General features: G+C 40.2%; 1 protein-coding gene across 1 annotated transcript in view; it reads right to left on the bottom strand.

The window, feature by feature from the left end:
* Positions 1 to 14,084, bottom strand: part of grin2da (glutamate receptor, ionotropic, N-methyl D-aspartate 2D, a) — a 408,220-nt gene that overhangs the window by 104,709 nt on the left and 289,427 nt on the right. The window lies entirely within an intron of this gene.

Here is a 14,084-nt window from a genome sequence, read left to right as displayed (position 1 = left end):
GCTGTTTATTGAAATCAGATCTCATGAGTTCAAATCTCTGCTATTGTCCTGCATCAACTTTGTGTCTTCTCTCTTTTCTGTCTATATTTTTTTCATTTAATTGTTGGAAAACATCATAACATTCGTGAACTCGACATCGTCCTACAAAGCATTGCCTTAAGACGGTGCTGTGCATAGGAGCACGTGGTGCAGTCTTTGAAAAGAAGAATCCAAAGCGCTCTTCCTCAGTGAAAAAGCTTCACAGGCTTTGTTGATGAACTGGATGTAAATTGGAGTGTTTTCTTTTGTCTCCACGTGCGACATGAAACTGAGCCGTGTTTCTCCTCGAGCTCTGCCGACAGCTGTAAATGAGGCTCAGGTGGTCAGTAGGTGGGGAAGTGAGGGGATTCACAGCTCTGTCGTGTTTCACCTGGCAGGAAACAGAGGTTACTTGACTGCAGCCGGGGGACTTTGGAGGCTAGACGAGTTGGCTACTGAACAGAAGTTCATTAGTCTCAGTCCTGGCCTGGCCCCAAAACTCTATGAAAACAAAAGACTCTGTGGTTCCTGACCAGACACCACTGAGACGCCTCTTACCAGGTTCTCAGAGTCACAATCCTTAAAGTCCTCTGGCTATGTTTCTGTCGACACCTTGTGTTCAGCGCTCATTGTTATCACCTGTCAATCAGAGAGCAGTGGCAGTGTGGCACTGTCTTCCTCTTTGGATTTTTCTGTTGAAGGATTTTGAGATTTTTTAGGGTAATAATAATTTCTTTTTTCAGCCAGAAGCCTGTTGCTGATCTTGCTGGAGAACCACAATGAAACCAGTAAGGCTACTCCAGTTAGCTCAGATATGTCACTAACATCAAAGTAGTGATGGCAGAGCACAGAGAGACAAAATGGTGTAGAAATTCTTAGTTAGCTGAGATTATACACATAAAGATCAGGGTTCAACATCATGTTTTTTTCTCTCCACTTGCTCGGTCAAGCAAGTGGGTCAGAAATCAACTTGCACAAAGTATACTTTTACTTGCTCCTATTCAAATAGTTTTATATATTAGTGGTAATGAAATAACAACAAAGACTAAGGGGAACTGGGAGTTGTCAGCAGCCCTCCCTGCCAGGCAAGCGTGATCCTGACGGCTCTTGTTATGGTACTTAAGTACATTTTCTTGAAACCTGATGTACCTTTTAAAAACAACCCTTTTTCATCAGCCTTGTTCTCAAACATGCGGCAAACTGTGCAATGCATTGTTGGAGTTTCACCCACATCCTCTAAAGCCCAGTTCAGACCAAAGATTCACGACCAGACAAAACCATTTTAGAACATTGCAGGGAAAGGTTGCAGAGGTGTGAATTGGTCCTACTCAGCGCGACTGGTGCTGGAGGGTAGGTCCTGCTGCTGTCTGCTGTATGTGCACTGGTTATAGGATTGTGTATTGTGGTGCTTATCTTGAACTCAGTCCATGTGGAGCTCAGGTTGTTTTGTTTATATTTATGTTGTTCAGGTATCTCACTATCACAATTCTTCATATTTTACGAATCCACAAAGTTTATTCAGGTGGAAAGTAAGCCAGAAAAGCTGGAAATCAAAACAAAAGTACAAAGAGTTGTTGCTATGAGCATGATATACTGTCTGGTCTAGTTGCATTAGTGTAAACCAAGCAGCAACATCCAGGGCTGAAAAATGAAACAAACACGAAAGTGCCAAAAATTGCAATTCTTTGAATGGCCACATGAGGTTGGCGAGTCAATCCCCATAGACCCTCATGTTAAAATGTCAACTTTACTGCAGAAATTAACATGTTTACAGCCTGGTACAAAAAACGGTTTTGTCTCTATAGTTAATTTTCCCTGTCGTTGTTGGAAAGTTTGTTTATTCATGGGATAAATCCCTTGAGTTGTCACAACTCGTTTTCGAGGGGGTCCCACACACATAATTTAAACAATACAACACAACTCAGCACAACACAACAGAATAAGAGACAATACAATAAAATAAAATACTGACAGACAATGCAGTGGAAAATAATATAACAAGACAGGACAAACAAACAAAAGTCATTCAAACAAGTTGCAACCACAGTTTGGACAGATGTTCAATAAAATATGGTGACAAATTCAATGAAAGCATGAACAAGTTGTTTCCATATGGGAAGACAGAGCTTGTTTAAAACAACTTAGGGGTGAAGAAGATCGAATACCCACAGGTAAGTGATTCCAATCATTTGGAGCTTTAAACATAAATGCTTTTTTACCTATTGATTTACTAGTACGTGGAACAGAAAAATAGGGTTGAGTGGAGTGTCTGGCATGATAATTAGAGGTAAGTTGGACAAAATATTGTTTAAGATACGGGGGGTAGTTAAAGTAAATACATTTAAATATAAATTGCAGCAGTGCATCTGTCGTCTTATATGTAAAAATGGGAACTGAAGTGTCTGGTACATTGAACAATGATGAGTATGAAAGGGACATTCGAGTATAAAACTACAGATTCTATTATATACTTTGAAAAGGGGAGCTAGCACACATTTAGATACAGAAATATACACAACATCACAATAATCTAATATTGGAAGAATAAGTTGATTAACAAATTTCTTCCGGACACTACGAGTAAAACAGTTTCTAGACCTATGTAGCATATTAATTCGACAATTGACCTTACGTACAGTATGATCAATGTGTGTTTTAAATGATAAGGTGGGGTCTAGCCATACACCAAGATATTTGATTTTATCAACCTTCTGTAGTGGAGTACCGTCTTTACAAGATATGACACAAGGACCTGCAATGGATTTCAATTTAGAATTTGTGCTAAAGATCATGGTGAAAGATTTGTTTTTGTTAAGAAGTAGTTTGTTGTGCAAGAGCCAATCTTCAAGAGTACTGAGGTGTGGCTTGAACTTCAGGTAAGTCAGATTTCGATGTGTAAATGATGGTGTCATCTGCATACAGTTGCGCACAGGAGTTAGTGAGGATAGATGGTAAATCAATAACATATAAAGAAAAAAAGAAGGGGTCCCAAGGTTGATCCTTGGAACACACCCCTTTCCTGAACCAACAAGTCAGAGCATTTACCATCTAAAACAACACATTGTTTCTTGTCATGGAGATAGGAGTTAAAGGGCCAGTGTGTGATATTTGGCATGGTTTATTGTCAAATCTGAATCTGAATCTGTATATTCTACCCATTAATATGTTTATATAAGTGTATAATCGCTATAAAATAAAATTTGTTTGGTTTTCGTAGCCTTATAATTATGCTTTTATATATGTATATATATATATATATATATAGCAAGGGCCTTGCTTTAGAGAGGTTGCCATCTTGCGCCGCCATGTATGTATGGCAGACCGACCGGACAATCCAGCCAGCCAGAGAACGCGTTTCGCGTGTATAAATGAACCAACGAAGACAGTGGAAGGAAGGAAGAAGGAGGAGGAAACAGCAGAGAGTGTTAGTAGTTCATCGATAGAGAGTAGTGAAAAGTTTTTTTTAGTTATAAAGTTTGCGAATGGACCACACTTACCACGCAACAGGAGAGAATGAACCCGAATGTCATCTGCGAGGAAAAGAAGACGCAACTTCACTCCTTGTGATGCACTCTCTGCGGTGCTTTTCCTCCTGATGATATATCTCCCCAACGATGGTAGCAGTAGCACCGAATCCCATTCTGTGCAGCAAAATGGGAGCGGAGGATTCAGCCTCTCTTCTCACCCGCTCAGTATCCAAGTTCCTCATCTGTACGCTCCGGCTCAAACAGGTATGGCTCTGGGTCTGTGTCCGCTACAAGAAACTCTTCAAAATCGCGTTCAAAGTCGTCCATTGCAGCTACTATAGTCCGGAGATATTGCTAGGCTAAATAAACAGCTGAGCTCTGTTTACAGGCTACGCTGTCAGTCAGTGTGCGGGCTGGAGATTGGTGGAGCAGAGAGGGGAGGGGGTGCCTGCTAGGTATCGTAAACGAGAATGTGTGTATGGAGTGTGTATATTACGCCAGAAGAGTCAGAGTTTGGGATGGAGTCTTTTACCCCCTGGAGTGTTACCAGAGTTTTTGGAGTGCTCAAATAAATGGGCCTTTTTCCCGAACGCTACTCTGGTCTCCTGCTCGTGAGTGATTCATTACAATATCGTAACATGGTTTAGATTTCTAAATAAACATTCACCTCGTCGCTAGATAGACCTACTCCTGAAAAACTCGTGTCTGCGCAAGGCTTTTTGTCCCTACGAGGCCACCGTCATTTACCCGACGGGAGGGGTGAGCAAGTGAGCCCTGCAATCTAGAATTTGACCACTGATGTCACTGTTTTCAACGGTTTTCAACCCATTTTACACAGTGGCCCTTTAAACCACAAAATTGCATTACTCGAGAGACCGATGTTATGAAGCTTATCTAATAACAAATAACGGTCAACAAAATCAAAGGCTTCGGTTAAATCAATGAATATTGCACCAGTAACTTCACCTTTACCTGCAGCAGTAAAAATATCATTTGTTATTTTCAACAAGGCAATAGTTGTTGAGTGATTGGATCTAAAGCCAGACTGAGAGGGTGATAGAATACTATTAGTCTTGAGGTATTCAGACAGTTGATAATAGACCAGTTTTTCAAAGATTTTAGCAATTGAACAAATGATAGATATAGGTCCATAATTATTACAGTCAAGAACATCTCCTGCTTTATGGAGTGGAGTGATTCGTGCAGATTTCCAAATGATAGGTAATTCACTTGTTAGAAGTGAGAGATTAAATAAATCTGCAAGAGGATAAATAAGAACATTGGCAGCTAGTTTGATATATCTATTTTCTAGACCGTCAAGTCCAGCACTACTGTTTCCATTGGGTTCCACAATGGCACTCAGTGCTTCAGTTGGCATGATTTTTCTGAATGAAAAAGAAGAGCTGCAGGAAGGTGGAGTGTTACCACACAAGTCACTGGTATATGGAAGGAGAGCAGAACAGACAGAAGAAAAATGCTGATTTAGTGCTTGTGCAACAGATAAAGAGTTGTGTAAAACTGTATCATCAACTCTTATTTGATTAATAGTATGCTTTTCTTTGGTGTTCGTAATAGATTTAATTTTCCACCAAAATTGTTTTCGATTTTTGAAATCAGAGTTTCTAAGTTGCTTATACACTTCCCAGTCAGCATTGTTTCTCGTCCTACGGTAAGTTGACCATGCTTTGTCTCTCTGCCTAAAGAGACTAATAAGTTCAGGGGTGATCCAGGGTAGATGTTCACCCCTGACCTTAACCATTTTCCATGGAGCATGTCTGTCAAGCACTTCATGATATTCTGTGTTAAAAAAGTCCCAGGCATCATATACATTAGGTATTAATTGAAATCGGTCCCAGTTAACGTTAATCAAATCATTACGAAATAAATCAAAATCCATTTTCTTATGCTGCCTAATCTTGATCATCTTTGGTGGTGATTTGGGGAGTTTAATTTTCCATACACAATAAATGATTGAATGATCACTGAAGCAATCAGACATAACACCAGACTAAATAATCCTATTTGGATGTGAGACTAGTATCCAATCAAGCAAAGAATTTGTTTTCTTGGTGACCCTTGTGGGTTCGTTTATTAGCTGGGTAAGATTTATACCATTAAATTTTCTTTTAACTGTATCAGATGATTTGTCTAGCCAGTTTCTATTGAAATCTCCTAGTAGGATTAATTCATTCATGGCAGAAATAGAAGTGATAGTTGAGATCAGGTTATTAAAGGAGCCCATTGGGGAAGAGGGTGGTCTGTATATACTGCCTATATGTAAGCACTTATTTGTATGGAAAACAATTTTCACAAAAACTGACTCGAAATCTTGAGGGTCAACAGGGGGAATAACTAATTCAGATGCAATGTCTGCGGAGACATAAATAGCCACACCTCCATGCCTGGAAATTCTGTCGGCTCTATATAAGATATAATTTGTAATGCTAATTTCATTATCAGAAATATCACTGTTAAGAAATGTTTCAGAAAGTGTAATGATATTCGGTCTATGAAGAAAAACCCATGTCCGAAGTAAATCAATATTGGGTACAAGACTTATAATGTTTAAATGAGTTACTTTTAATCCTTTAATATTATATATTAATATTATCAGGATGCCCAAGCTTTGGCCCAAGTAGCACCAAATGCCATAGTCCAGGGCAAACCGGTAAGGATTAACTATAAACCCAATGCTCTGTCTGTTTTTAAGAGAAAAAGAGAGAAAATATATATATATATATATATATATACATATATATATATATATTTGTAGCCTGCCAGAAAAAATAAGTATATATACATACATACATACACATACATACAAAAAGAGAGAGGGAGAGGGAGAAAAAATAAATAAATAAACATTTTCTATTTTCTACAGGCGGCATCGTAGCCTAACCATGATATCAACGTAAGTCACGCAAAGGCGTTAGGGGAAGTGACGCGTGTTTTCTACGACAGTCAAAATGTAAACACAGGATGTGTAGTAAACATGGTAGTGTAGCTCCATTCGCATTAAACCATTAGCATATAACTACAAAAACATAAGGCATAAACAGAAGAATCACATATAATCCCCATGAAAGAACAGAGAAAATCAAAATAAGATGAAGAGGAGAGTCAATCGGACAGTTCGTTTGCCAGCTCAGTCCACCGACAAGATGCTGGCTAGCAGGTAAAGTAGCTAGCCTAACACTAGCCAAGCCAGAGCCAGCAACTTCAGCCCTACTAGCACATACTTTCAGGACAGATAATAAGGCAGCTTCAGCACGCTTGGGACAGTCAAAGCGTTCTTCTTTGCCATCAATAGTGACACACAATGTGCATGGATAGCGAACAAAGTACTTCAGCTTACATTCACGAAACTCGCGTTTGATGTTAGCGAAGCTCTTGTGTCGTCTCGCCAAGTCTGCGCTGAGGTCTGGATTGAAGTAGACACGGGACCCGTTGAATTCCACTCTCCTTTTCTCCCTGGCCAGTCGAAGGATTTTCATCTTGTCTTGGAGGTTGAGCATCTTCATGATGATGGGCCTAGGGGTATCCCGGCCACTCGGACGATGTGTCGGTGAGCGGTGGGCTCTTTCAGTGGTTGGAGAGGTGGGGAAGTTCTCCCGACCGAATAACGATGAAATTAACTGGGACATGAACCGTATCATATCAGTGCCTTCAGCAGACTCAGGAATTCCGATGATACGGAGGTTCGAGCGGCGACTCCTGTTCTCCAGGTCATCCGTCTTCTCACGGAGGTAGGTATTTTCTTCCTCCAGTGCTTTCACACGAAAAAGTAGATTATCAACATGGTTCTCATTTTTGCCGGCTCTCTCCTCTATTAGCTCGACTTGTGATCCCAATGTATCAAGGGAGGTCTGAATTTTAGTCAGGCCAGCCTGAATAGGATCCACTTTTGAATTGATGTGGATCAGCATTTCAGTTTTACTCTTCTCAATGGCGTCCAGCAAACTTTGTAGAGTTAAAGTTGCTATTTTCACAAACAAACAAGCAGAGGAAAAGAGCTCACCACGATGCAACTGAGATGTTTAAACTTGTCAGACTAATAAGATAAGATAATAATGCATAAAATTGCAGTATTATCGGCTACAAACAGCTTCAAACAGACAGAGCGATCGAGACACGTACTGTCACGCTGCAACCATCTTGACGACTGTTTTTTTTTTTCATAACATTTTATTAAGGCTTAAAGTTAGGCATAATTAAGGGCGAGCTACTCTGAGTAACAGGCTGTCTGCCGATAGTGACTTTGGCTTCTTAGTCAGATCCACCCCTCATATATGTTCATTTCTGGGTCCAAAACAACAAAGGCCAATGGCCAAAATGCAGAACTCAATGCTTTAGAACCGAAGTCCACAAACCAATGGGTGTTGTCACAGAAGCTACGTCCCTTATTTTTTACAGTCCGTGGTGTAAACTGACAGGTTTTCTGAACATCACAGACTGGCGCATTGCAAGTAGTTCAAGTTTCAACTTGTCTCATTGTGAATCTTTGGTCTGAACTGGGCTTACACCACCCAACTAAACCCCGGTTTCCAGGATAACTGAAATACTTGCCTATGTTTCAGCTCATGAACTTTGCTCACTGCCATTTTCACAAGTGCCCGATCGGTACTGTGAATGGTGCTTGACTGTCATGACATGTCAGTTTCATTAAAAGGGGAACTGCCCATTGGTCCAACAGCCCATTGGTCCGACATCCCATTGTTCCGACCATATTAAACTCATTGTTCCGAAGTCCTGTTGTTCTGAAATCATCATGATGCCCTGTGGTTAAGGTCTGGTTAGGTTTAGGCACAAAAACCACTTGGTTACAGTTAGGAAAAGATCATGGTGTGGGTTAAAATGAAAAAGAAAGTGGCAAACACGTAAGCCCTGAGCCTGCTTCGCCTCAAGCCTTTCCCAGCTGACTCAGGCCAGTCGCGGCGCACCATCAAGGTAGAAATACGCCCGCCGGGAGCCGTTCAGCACCGCGGACCGTCGGACTAATGGGATGTCGGACCAATGGGCTGTCGGACCAATGACATGGACTCCATTAAAAGCATAGCTCAGAATTAAAGCAGCAATAGATGTCTGTACTCCAGACTCTGCTCTAGTGTAATTTTCGGGACAATTAGGACAGGATTCAGGATTCTGGACAACTGCTTGGATTTCGGGACTATCCCGAATTTTTCGGGACGTCTGGTCACCCTAGGTGAGTTGTTACATTTACTAGCCCTAAATAGCATTTTACTTGCCCTGCACCTGATCCTTATTGTTGAGCCCTGAGAAGACACAGAAGCAAACTTTAAATGTTCATTTCTTCTGTTTATTCAACTAAATGATGACTATTTAAGACATCAAATATTTACACTACAAACAATATACTTGCAGAGACTTAAAACTACCCTGGTACCCTGGTGTTGTAATATGGACTGCCTTAATTTAAGGCTTTTCTAGCCATAGTGATCACTCAAGGTGCTTTGCACTACACGCAATTCACCCCCTCACAGAAAACTGAGAAAACAAATGATGTTGTTGGAAACTGAAAACCAGAAAACTACAAGCAAGCATGTACAACGGATACTGACCATTAAGTTTACTTCTTACATTGAAACATTGCTGTTTGGGAGATCAAACTGGAGACTTTTTCTAATCAGCTTGAACTTTCTAGTACATTGCCATAAAACGACATCATAATTATGTAATATAATTAAACGCAACTTAATGTTCTCTGTGATGGATTACTGTTATCAAACAAGTTTCAAGTTTTAGCATTTTATATCATTATTTATATTATAATGAATTATAATAATATACCATAATGCAATCATGGAACTAATGTGAATTAATGGCTGGCTGAGAGGCAGAAAGGAGAGTTTTGTGAAATAAAATGTGCTGTTGAAACAAGGTGCGCTCAGTCAACCCTCTCTGGATTAATGCAAAAAGAAAATAGTTGAACTTTTTCAGTTTACTTTGTAAAATCAATAGTTTGTCTTTGAAGCCTGCGAGACACTTTAAAGTACATTTCTGCAGGGATGTGATGAGGCACAAGTTTTACACTTTTGAAACCCTGTTATTAGTTGCTTCTTTGCCCGTCAAGATCAATCAATCCCCGATAATTATTACATTTAATTCGACTAGGTCATTTCAAATATCTCAGAAGTCTGAAAGCAACACCTGTGACTTTCAGTGCAGGGAGCTCTTCACTGCTGCACACACTTCATAATGGGAACAAAAAATATTATAACAGGATGATTCATAGCTGAGGATGAGAAAATGTTAAGGACGTAGGAAATTACAGCCCGATTGGGAGGCATTCATGTAAGGAAGAAGGACAAAGACTGCAAGGCTGAATGATATTTTGAAAAATAGTGGAAATGATTGCCCAAGTCTAGCTTTTCACTGAAGGCACAAGGACACAGAACAAGTATCAGGAGGATGGACACATTAGCCTTGGTGAGATGTAGCTTTAGAGTTTAGTAAATAGAAATGAATACAATGAAAGTAAAGAGAAAAGGAGGAGGGCAGCCAAGGATAAAAAAAACAATCGTGAGAGAAAAACAAAAAGATACCACAGCAACAATGACTGGTTTGGGTTAAAACAATTACTGCTGCAGGTTGCAGGAAACAACCAAGGACAGGATGACGGGAGACACAACAGTTTTTCACACAGACTCAGCTGTCCCTGTGCACACATGTTCGTCTGCCGCCATAATTAAGCAACTTAATGAGTTAGTGACAGAAGCTGGGCATGAGGCAGCTGGGGACAGAGAGAGAGAAAGAGACCACCTGCATCTCTGAGGCCTCTGAGACAGAAGCCTTGTAAACAGCGACATCAGGACTATTAGCAAATAGTGATATTGTCAGTGTTTGGCTGTTGTTACACACACATAGACGCACGCATATTCATTCACATAGACACACAAATCTGCACACAGTCACAGGGTGTCAGTTAGTGTTACCCTTAAGCTGGATTTATACTTGTAGCATTTAGAAGGTACATGCTAAGTGTTTCCTAATACAGTGTACACTATGCTTCATCAACCCAATCTCCAGAATAATGTTGGCATTGTACGTTGTATATGTAAGATTTGTACATTGTTATGTAGCATATATGTTGGAACTTTACATTTCTTGACATTTCAACAACATTTGGTTATGTTAAGGCATAAAAACAAAACAAAGCAAATAAAAAAGGAACACTTGTTTACTGTTCCTGTTACGGTTCCTGTTTGGGGCTTGAAATATCCAGTTCTGATGCCACGATCACGGCTGGAAATGCCGCAGATGTCTTGCTAAAAAAACAACAGGTTTTATTGTTTGTTGATCTCGAACAGTGGTCTGCCGCTTGGCAGCCTTCTCGCCTAAGGATTACGCTATCTACCATCCTCTCCACCCTCTTATGACAAAGTCAGCTCATATACATGTCATATACAACACATATGAACGCACAAATGTAACACATCCGTAGTTTGCAGGACTGTACAATGCCAAGTTTTTCTTTAGGCAACCTGGCTGGTTAAGATAGAAAGTACATGATAAAAAATCCTCCAACATGCTAGGGTTATAGAGACAAAGGGAAAATCGGAAGATCTGTGATTGGTCAGCCTTAGCTGCTTGTGTTCTCTCCTACAACGCTCAGGAATTTTCTCCTTTTCAGTGACACCAGACGTGCCGTATTTGTGATCTTGCAAAGCCCCAGGGACTGGAAGTATGTCAATCAATCATAAGGTTATTAAAGTTTCCTATCTGTAAAAAGCAAAGTAAGACCTGATAATGTATGAAACAGCTATGTAGTGGTAGGATGATATCTGATGTGTGTGCACAATGTGTAACTTTTGCGACCGACTTTAATGGTGTTGTTGAGTGTGGGACTATGGGATTTACAAAAAAAATGTAATTTTAGTTTTTATTTTTATTTTATTTCTCAAAGATGAGAAAATGAATTAAAGTTTTATGCAGATAACATTTATTCACATTAATTCATGTTGTCATCTAATTCTAATAAAATAGCTGCATTAGCTAATGTGACATTAACAAGAGTCATCTACCCATGAAGAAGCTATACCATAGCCAGTGGTGTAGTGATAGTTGATGAGGTGGCTGTACTACTGGGTCAGGGGTAGAGCTTAGATCGGGCCCAAAAAATTCAGCCCGACCCAGCCCAAGCCCGTGCACGTTATGTCCGGGACTGGCCCGGCCCGTCCAATTAACTGTAATTAATGGCCCGAGCCCGATTTAAACCTGACATTTTTCAATAAGTTGGCTGTTATAATTAACGCTAAGGACACATTGAGCGCGTTAGTGCCGCGGAAGTCATGCGAGTGTACTCACAGGCGCTTGACTGTCCACACAGGCAGCGCATTTCTCCTGCGCTCTATGCACCGGTTAAACATCGACTCCACTCGTCTGTTCCCGTCAGTACTCGTTTTTTCACTTCAACAGATCATTTTAAACATGGGTAAGTCCATATTTTCATCGTTTTTTATAACGTAATAAGTTAATGACAATTTGTCATTGCATGTCCATGTATTGAGCGTGTTGGGTAAACACTGTATGAAAAGGGCATATTTTTTGGAGGCACGGAAAGCCGCTGTCCCTCCCACCTATCTCTACCACCCCCCCTCTCTCTCTCTTTCTGTATGTGTGAATTGCAACCCCCAACCTGTAGCCATTTCTCTCTCTCTCATATCTGACTCTCTCTCTCTCTCTCTCTCATATCTGACCGGGCCCAGGGGTGGGGGCTCCCGGCCCGACCCAGCTTGGGCCCGCGGGCCGGATCGGGCCAGGCTCGGGCAGAGAATCTAAGCTCTAGTCAGGGGTGGGCAGCTCTTCTGCCCCTCTCCAGTGACTACCTGTGGCTTTGGCATAAAATTATCTGGAAACCAATATTGGTTATTTTTTTAACAGTCAGATTGTCATTGTTGTAGGCCTAAAGTGATTATTTAAATTTACAACTGTAAAAATGTGTAGCCTGTACATCAAATTAAAAAAAAAAAGTTTTAATGTTTCATCAACTAAAATGTGCGTTATACGTCTACGACCTGATGCCACTACTTTAAAATTTTGGTTATCTTCAGTAGCAGGGTCTGGCCTGAAGTTCTCTCTAGCAAGGCTAGCTATGGATTCCAAAAAAATAGGAAAATTCTTGGAGTAAAATAGAGGATTTAATAGTGTGTGGACAGATTAATTTGCTTTCAACACTACAAAGTTAGAGTACTAAATAAATATAAATAGCCCACTGCAGAGTAGCCACCTTGTGGTAAGTAATATTAATACATGCTTATTTAGATCTATTCACAATGTTGAGGGCTAATTCAGACTTAATAAAATGTTACCTTTATTTAAATAAGTTTTGTGGCTCCAGACAGATTTTTTTTTTCTTATTCTGGCCAATAATGGCTCTTTTAATAGTAAAGGTTGCCGATCCCTGTAATAGGTTGGTGGTAGGCCTGTATATTCCAATGGCTTTTTGGCTGATAAATGGGTATACTCTAAGTGACTGGAAAAATAGGTGGGTATACCCTATATACTGGCGTGTATACCCTCCACTACACCACTGACTGTAGCTAACATTATGTGGCAAAATTAATCGTGGGGTAGTGCTGTAATTACAATCATACTAAAAATACCTTTGAGATTGTCTTGTTGTAATGTTACAATACTGTACGCATTAGCTTACCTTACACATCAGCTTGGTGGCTGGCTTGACACACTTGTCACAGTAAACTGAATAGATATTGAAATATTAAATGAATAAATCAGGTCTCTGCTGGATTATTGTGTTGCAAAGTGTCATGCAATTATTAAAGAAAGTTGTGCTGTGTGGCAGGAAAAAAATGCTGTATTAGCCTACATTTATTGAGTAAACATCTGCGACATTGCGTGATTTACAGTGACGCATCATCTGTTGTTTCCCATGTTTCCTCAGAAGTGAGAGCAACTAGACGGGGTAAAAGTTACATGTTGCCACTGGCAGGTGACCAAATGAACCGCACTGTCATCTTTGTACTTTAATTCTTCTTATCTTTTTCACATGCAGCAGCACTCCCTAAGATCTGTAAACAGATTTTGATTTGGAAAGATGTAAAATTGCTGTTTGAGCGCCCACCACTAATACAAGACAAACTCACCAATGTGACAGCTATCTGGACTCTGTAACAATGCTACACTTTAGTGAATGAGACCAAAGGTAGACATAATCCACTTCACATTTCATAATACAGGGGGACAGTATTCATTTAAAAGTAACAAGATGTAACCGCTCTAATTACCCTTATCTTAACCATAACCACCTCTCTTTCAGGATAATACGTAACAGCTAACGTAACCTAATTGCTAATTATGCATTTGCATAAGTAACAAGATGTAGCCTTCCCATTACCCTTACCCTAACCTTAACCACCTCTCTTTAACATAATACTTCATAGCTAGCTAATTGCTAAGTTAGCGGTTTTGTCAGGTCTACCGCATCCTGGCCAAGGAGTGAATGGGGCTGATCTTGGACTGACGTATAGGTATAATGGGTGGACACGGGTCACGTAGCTGCCCCAGCTGCCATTTTACCAGCTCAGTTTGGTTTTTTAAATTGCTGTCAAATGTGAGTGT

The sequence above is a fragment of the Epinephelus lanceolatus genome, chromosome 16 (genome assembly GCF_041903045.1).
Source record: "Epinephelus lanceolatus isolate andai-2023 chromosome 16, ASM4190304v1, whole genome shotgun sequence".
Lineage (NCBI taxonomy): Eukaryota > Metazoa > Chordata > Actinopteri > Perciformes > Serranidae > Epinephelus > Epinephelus lanceolatus.
Note: the sequence above shows the minus strand (reverse complement) of the source record. Positions and strands in the feature narration are given on the sequence as shown.